Source organism: Triturus cristatus, chromosome 7 (genome assembly GCF_964204655.1).
Source record: "Triturus cristatus chromosome 7, aTriCri1.1, whole genome shotgun sequence".
Lineage (NCBI taxonomy): Eukaryota > Metazoa > Chordata > Amphibia > Caudata > Salamandridae > Triturus > Triturus cristatus.
Window position 1 is genome coordinate 1,144,723,561 of NC_140590.1, and position 8,206 is coordinate 1,144,731,766.

The window sequence follows — 8,206 nt, forward strand, 5'->3', positions numbered from 1 at the left end:
TGCAGATGTAAGTGAAAGGAGATGAAGTAATGGTCAGACAAGGAGCAAGGGAGAACTGAAGGAGGTGAAATGTCGAGGTTAGATGTCCAGACTTGGTCGAGGATATGACCTTTCTGATGGGTGGGGGTGTGAATGTGTTGGGAGAGATTCATGCCTTTTAGAAGGTCTGTGAATTCCACCGACGATTGGCTTTCATGGACATCAGAAGGCCAATAATTAAAGTCACCAATCACCACGATGTTAGCGTGGTTGATAGCTAGTTGGGCGATAGAGTCGCTGAAGAGTTTGGGAAAGAGAGGCATATAGTCGGGGGGTCTATATACGAGAACACAAATAAAAGACGACTTAGGGGAGGTAAATTTTAGTGCTAAGTAATCAGTTTTAGGGATAGATGTCACCGTGATCTCGGAGAAGATATGTTCAGAGCGGATGATAGCCGCCACTCCGCCACCAGTCTTCCCCGCGGGCCGGTTGGCGTGCATAATGTAGTATCCCGTAGGGATTGCTGCGAGAATGTCGGGGGCTGAGTCTTCAGTGATCCAGGTTTCTGCTAGGAGAAGGATATCGATGGAGCTCTGATGCAATAGTTGGAAGATCTCAAGCTGATGGCGGATAAGGGAACGGGTATTAAGATAGTAAATCAGTAAAGAGGCGGAGATCTGCGGTAGTGAAGGGGAAGGGTCGTAAAGAGAATCAAGTGCCGAGAAGTCAGATGGAACAAATATGCCACATGCCTGAGCCGCTCTGACAGCACGGGCGGGAATGGGTCCTGAGGATTTGAGTCTCAGGAGATCGGAGGAGGAATAAGAGTAAGATTGGGCATTACGACAGGGCCCTGGGCCTGGTCGGCCGCGGACGGGCGCAGACGGGCTTGACTTGTGCGCGACTTCGGCGCGAAGTCGGCGCTCCCGCTGCGCTCGTCCGCTGCGCTTCCTCCATACTGCCATTAAATACTGGGGGGTGAGGGAGCACTAGACCGCTAACCTGCGAAGGTTTCGTGCAGGGCGGAAGTGGTGTCACGAGCAGGAAGTGACGCTCCTCAAGCTGACCCTCCGCACAAACGGCACAGAGCCGGGGCGGAACGGGGTCACGAGGGAAAGGAAATGCAGGTAAGTGCAAGAAGTGCAAATTACAATTTTAAAATGCTTTCTAGGCGTGCTATTAAAATCAGCATCAAAATACAGTTTTTTAAAAACAGCGTCCACAACAACACACAACCGCAGCCTAGATCGCCGCGTTTGTCAATGGGGCTGGGAGCTGAAAGCGAGGTCTATATACTCTGCAGGCTCGGCAGCACTAGACCGCTAACCTGCGAAGGTTTCGTGCAGGGCGGAAGTGGTGTCACGAGCAGGAAGTGACGCTCCTCAAGCTGACCCTCCGCACAAACGGCACAGAGCCGGGGCGGAACGGGGTCACGAGGGAAAGGAAATGCAGGTAAGTGCAAGAAGTGCAAATTACAATTTTAAAATGCTTTCTAGGCGTGCTATTAAAATCAGCAGCAAAATACAGTTTTTTAAAAACAGCGTCCACAACAACACACAACCGCAGCCTAGATCGCCGCGTTTGTCAATGGGGCTGGGAGCTGAAAGCGAGGTCTATATACTCTGCAGGCTCGGCAGCACTAGACCGCTAACCTGCGAAGGTTTCGTGCAGGGCGGAAGTGGTGTCACGAGCAGGAAGTGACGCTCCTCAAGCTGACCCTCCGCACAAACGGCACAGAGCCGGGGCGGAACGGGGTCACGAGGGAAAGGAAATGCAGGTAAGTGCAAGAAGTGCAAATTACAATTTTAAAATGCTTTCTAGGCGTGCTATTAAAATCAGCAGCAAAATACAGTTTTTTAAAAACAGCGTCCACAACAACACACAACCGCAGCCTAGATCGCCGCGTTTGTCAATGGGGCTGGGAGCTGAAAGCGAGGTCTATATACTCTGCAGGCTCGGCAGCACTAGACCGCTAACCTGCGAAGGTTTCGTGCAGGGCGGAAGTGGTGTCACGAGCAGGAAGTGACGCTCCTCAAGCTGACCCTCCGCACAAACGGCACAGAGCCGGGGCGGAACGGGGTCACGAGGGAAAGGAAATGCAGGTAAGTGCAAGAAGTGCAAATTACAATTTTAAAATGCTTTCTAGGCGTGCTATTAAAATCAGCAGCAAAATACAGTTTTTTTAAAACAGCGTCCACAACAACACACAACCGCAGCCTAGATCGCCGCGTTTGTCAATGGGGCTGGGAGCTGAAAGCGAGGTCTATATACTCTGCAGGCTCGGCAGCACTAGACCGCTAACCTGCGAAGGTTTCGTGCAGGGCGGAAGTGGTGTCACGAGCAGGAAGTGACGCTCCTCAAGCTGACCCTCCGCACAAACGGCACAGAGCCGGGGCGGAACGGGGTCACGAGGGAAAGGAAATGCAGGTAAGTGCAAGAAGTGCAAATTACAATTTTAAAATGCTTTCTAGGCGTGCTATTAAAATCAGCAGCAAAATACAGTTTTTTAAAAACAGCGTCCACAACAACACACAACCGCAGCCTAGATCGCCGCGTTTGTCCACACCTACTCACAGCCATGTACACACCCATACAGCCACTGACACCCCCACTCATACACTCACCCATTACACACTCACAAACACATTTACACAGCCACATAAACATCCAGATCCCAATGTAAAACACATACACCCACTCACACACCCTCACAACTAATCACACACCCACCCACACATCCACTCACACCCATACAGTCTCTCACACACCCATACAGTCTCTCACACACCCATACAGTCACTCACACATCCACTCACAGAATCACACAGGTACTCACAAACCCATTCAAACACCCCCTTACATACCCACACAGCCACTAACACACCCATATAGCGTCTCACACACCCACACAGTTACTTACACAGCTACTCAAACACAGGCAGTGATACAGTTGTATAAATGGTAATAGGATATGTTTGTATTAAATGCGTTGTTTTGTATTGAATGTGTGCTTTTGGTAGGGAACGGATCCGCAGATCCATTGTGGATCTGGCCAAGGATCTGCAGCGGATCCAGAGAGAGAAATTAGAAAAATAGATTTGAAAACAAAAGAACCAGTGTTTTGGAAAAGGCTTGACTCTGAAAAGAGCCTTTGTGTTTATGGTCTGTAGATGATAATTTCACATATAACAGGATGCAGTCTTTAAGTTGTTGGGGAACACCCTGTGCCTGTGAAATGGACTCCATCTTTTCGATATATTCTGTCCATGTCGAAGCATAAGTTGTTATGGTACATAGAGCCCATGTTATGGTTTCTGGGAAATGCAGGAACAGGTTTATTGACACGATTCCTTGTTTTCTCTATCTGCGGACAAACTGGGTTGACCACTGCCACTTCTGTCTTTGGCTAATGTTGGCGAAAACCATTGGATGGTGGAGATGTGCAGGGCCCTTAAATTAGGTAGTGACTTTAACAAAAAAGTAACTAACTCGGTGATTGACTTGGGAAAAAATTATATTGTTTGGGATAAGCTTGAATTGCAAGCAGTTAACCACACTCGCTATAGTAAATATGGAGCTAGTATGCTGTTGAGAGAAAGTATTGTTAACGTTTAAGCAGAGACTATTGGAAACATGGTTACTATGGAAACGGAACTAAAAGTGTGTTGGGGAATTGAACAAGAGAGACTGCAGTGTAAAACTGAAAAGCAGACTAGTGTACATAAATTGCTCAGTAGGGAGTATATGTCTTGTAATAGACAATATTTCACAAAATAAAATATAAATGAAAAGCATTAACATCAGAATGTTCAATGCTTTTAAGGTATTTTGTGTGGATCTGCTGCTTGTTCACGTGTGGGCCTGTGCTGAGCCCCGTGGTGGATCCGCTAAAAAACTAACCAAATTGGACCTCTTTATAGGAAATGTGGAAAGGGTTCAAAATAGTGACATTTAGAAATGGTATGACAAAAATAAAAAATGAAAAGAAATCTGTGATTTGCTAATTACAGCCATATGAGTGGAAGCACAGTGGGAAGGGTAGCAGTTATTGGTACTTTTCTACTGAGTGGAGGAGGCTTGCCATATTTCTGACTTGAAATTTGCAGAGGAAAACAGATATTAACAGATATTAAAATAAAAGTTGGACAACTGCAAAGAGATTTTACAGGTATGTTAATTAGATTGTTCTATAAAAAAGTATATTTAAAAATAAAATCTATGAGTGTATATAAGCTGAAAGAAAATGTGTAGCTTCTAGAGACTACAGTAAAAGGCAAAATAGAAAGTAGGCTAGATAAGAACATTAATAAAAATTATAGGGAACAGCAAAGGAGGAAGAGTAATTGTTATACTGAAAATATAGTTATTTTACTGAGCCAGTATGAATAAATGTGTTTGAACTTAGATGTGGTTACTTGCTTATGGTATGTAATTTAATAGTATATAATTTGTACTCACTCACACAGTCAGGCAGGCACTTACACACCCAGTTGCCATCCCACAAAAGCACTTATGTACCCGTGACTCATATAACCAGGTAGTGACTGGCACACTCAGTCACACACCCATTTACTCACTTATACACCCACTTACATAGTCATTCACACACTCATTCAGGCATGGTCACACCTAGTCATACATCTATACAGTCATTCATGTACCCAGCACTCAGACAGTCAGTTACACATGCACGTACACACCCATACACCCAGTTATACACCCACTCATCCACCCATACAGCCATTCACATACCTATTTACAAAACCATACAGGCAGTCGCACACCCAGTCAGATAGTGACAGAGTCTCTTACATATCCACTCACACTTCCATTTATGTATCCACCACTAACAGAGCCACTTGCACACACAGTTACACACCCAAACATCCAGTAGCACAGCCAGTTACCAATCTAGACAGACATCTACATACCCATTTAGACACCCATACAGTCACTAACACACCAAGTCACACACAAATAGGGCTACTTACACATCTAGTGACACACCCACAGAGGCACTGATACTCTCACTCACCTATCCACTCAACCACTCACACATCCAGTCACTCACCCGTACAGCCAATCATATACTCATTTTTACACCCTTAGTAGACACTTACACAGGCTGGTACACTCTAAGAAAACCACATATCTAACTACTCACTTTGTTATAGTATGTCATCTCATAGTATATAATGTAAAGGTAAATGTGTTCTATATTTGCTTTTCAGATATCTACTTGTGTTTAAAGAGCAGGTTTTACATTGCAGAGAAAGACAAAGAAGAAAAATAAACAGAAAAAAGTTCTATGTGCTTAAATGTGAGAGTAAAAAAAGAACACGATGGGGAGAACGTGCTGGAAAAAAAAGAGCTGTTGGTAAAAGAACTAAGAAGTTTGTTAAAGCAGTATATGGAAAAATGCAAAATGTTGAAAAGTTTTGTATAAAAAGTGAGGTTTACAGTCAATTCACAAATGAGAAGTAAGCCAAATTGAAATTGAAAAATGTTATAAAAAACCCACCTAATTTGACAATGAGGCAGAGAGAATTTAAGAACATATGGTTGAGGATATTTAGAAGTAGGGTTATACAGAATTTGGTACAAAACATGAAGGAGCCTAAGAGTAGAAGAGCAGCAGTGAAACAAAAACAATATATTGAGACTGTGGTTAATAAAGTGTTTGCCCTGAAGTGCAAACTATGTATTTTCATTCCAAATAGAATGAGAACACTGGATAAAACAGTGTTGTCTATGAAGAAAGTAAGCCAAAAACAAGTCTTATTTATAAAAGTAATTTTTAGGTCTCGCCTGAGCCAGGGCTTTAGCGCTGCTCTGGCGAGAGTTTTAGTAAGCGGGATTTGGAAGTGCAAACTAGTGGCTTTTCAGGCCTCAAGCTACAGTGCATGTGTGCCGGGCGCACGCACGCCTGCGTGATCACTTTCACGGCCGCTTTGATGTTCTCAGTGAGCCGCGCGGCCACTGAGAACATCAAAGCGGCCGCAAAAGTTCACACCATATGCTCTGCTCGCATCTCCCTCCTCCCTTTTCGGAACATAGTTCGCGGCCGCTTTGATCTCAGTGAGCCGCGCAGCCACTGAGAACATCAAAGCGGTCGCAAAAGTGCACACCATATGCTCTGCTCGCATCTCCCTCCTCCCTTTTCGGAACATGGTTTGTGTGTGCTCGCTTTCGTGACTTGATGTGTACGTGGCGTCTGTCGCTGGTGAAAGTAAGTAAGAGTCGGAATCTTCAACAAGCATTGGAGTTATCCTTGTAAATTACATGTTTTTTTGTATTATTTCTTTGCTTTTGGCCAATAATATAAATTTCAGACTGAGTGGCACCTAAGAAAATCCTCCTGCTTATTTACGTCAGCGGCACCCTGCAGCTAGTGAACTATAAACATTAAACGCCACATAAGAAAAAACATAAAGCTGGTGGGTGCGCCTGACGTTTCCCCACCCTCTGTAAAGATCAGTGCGACCCCTCGTCCTAATCTCGCTGTTCTACATAATGCAGTCATTGACCACTTTAAGAAGGGCTCGCTCTCCTGTTAAGCAGCTCTGTCGTTCTGCTCTCGTATCTTATCACGGAGTCTCCTGGCAGCCTTGCAAGGGCCTGGAACACATGCATGCTCGTAATGTAATTAATTTGTGTTTCGCACATTTCTCGTTTTAAGGGCATGACTAATTGATTCCACTTTTCATCGTACAGCAAAGAACTCAATTATGGCGGGAAGAGCCGGTACCACGGTCTCCGGAGGCTGTTGCTGGAGTCTGTTATTGTGAGGGTTTTGGCCAGTATCCAGCACTTGATGCCCTGCATGCCCCTAGAGGGCTTAGGACGCAGTTTCTGCGGTATGGCACTGTGTTCCTTCATTCTGCCTGTTAATGGTATTTTCTGTCTGGCCTCGTGCTACTCTGTGACCACATTTTATGGCACAGTATTTTATAATAAAGATCGGTCGATTGAACTCAACGACATTTTATCCGCCTCAGGGTGAGTCCGGATATCGGTCCAGTTGTAAAGGCTAGATCGTGGCCTCTTGCATTTAGTGCAGCTCAGCTTCTTGGCTGCTTTTTTATTTTCTGTTCGTGGGCGGCTCATCTGGATTTTACTCGCACAACTTAAAACAAGCATTGGCATAGCCAATCGGTCTCGCCTTTGGGACCTTATAAGTGTTTAGTTATGCAGCACAATATCCTTACAGCAACAACATTAACTGTTGCATGGCTAAACACTTATAAGGTCCCAAAGGCGAGACCTATTGGCTATGCCAATGCTTGTTGCTAACATTTCAAGGGAGAATGGAAGCATACGTCTAGTACTGAGGCATTCTTTAATGACGCATAAGTGCATGCAGTTGAAACAACTGGCAGATGCTATGAGGTAACAGAAGGTACTGCCATTGCAAAAGAGGAGATAGTTCCTAGAAATATAGAGGAAGAGATAGGTGAAGAGGTACAATGAAGGCGTAGACATACCCCTATGTATAAATGGGATTGCAGTAGTATTTGTAGTGTTCGCGAGGAATCAATTGATCTATTAAGTCATTTTCGACTTCAGTTTCCATATAGAAGTGTGAAGTCCTGTACTGCTGTACGCAATCGGAGACATTTAGTGAGCTGCTGCCTCCGAGGAGCAGGCCAAAGAACTTTTGGGGACTGTATGCGGATTATCTTAAGAACAGGGGAGCTGGTGCGGGTCTAGGCGCGGGGGAGGAGGAGGTGCCCCGGCCGGAGCAGGAGGCTGGCTAAAGTCGGTGCGCGACTGATGGAGGAGTTTTGGCTAGTGGAATGCGGAGGTGTATGTGCACATGGCGTTGCGGAAGGCGAGCGGGAGGTCGAGCTAGATTGCACGCCGTCACTGGCCTTTCAGCGCACCAGTTCAGGGAACTAGTGAAACAGATCTACGAGAGGAGTATGCCGGCACGGGCATTGAGTAAGAGGGGGAGCCGCTGAGCGCAGCTGACCGGTTCAGTTAACGGTTGCGGGAGGGGTGGAGGGAGGGGGGGGAACAAGTTTGATGAGTGATAAGTGAGACGACTTTGGGCTCTCCATAGGGCACAGATTATGTGAATTGATAAGGTTGGGGGCATTCTAGTAAAAAGATGTCAGGAGTTAGCATACATACGACAGCGATACCCGGCCTCCGGGATGTGGGAAACGCTAGACATGCACAGTTTGCTTGATACAAAGGAGCCGGTCCTATGGGTTGTAGGCGA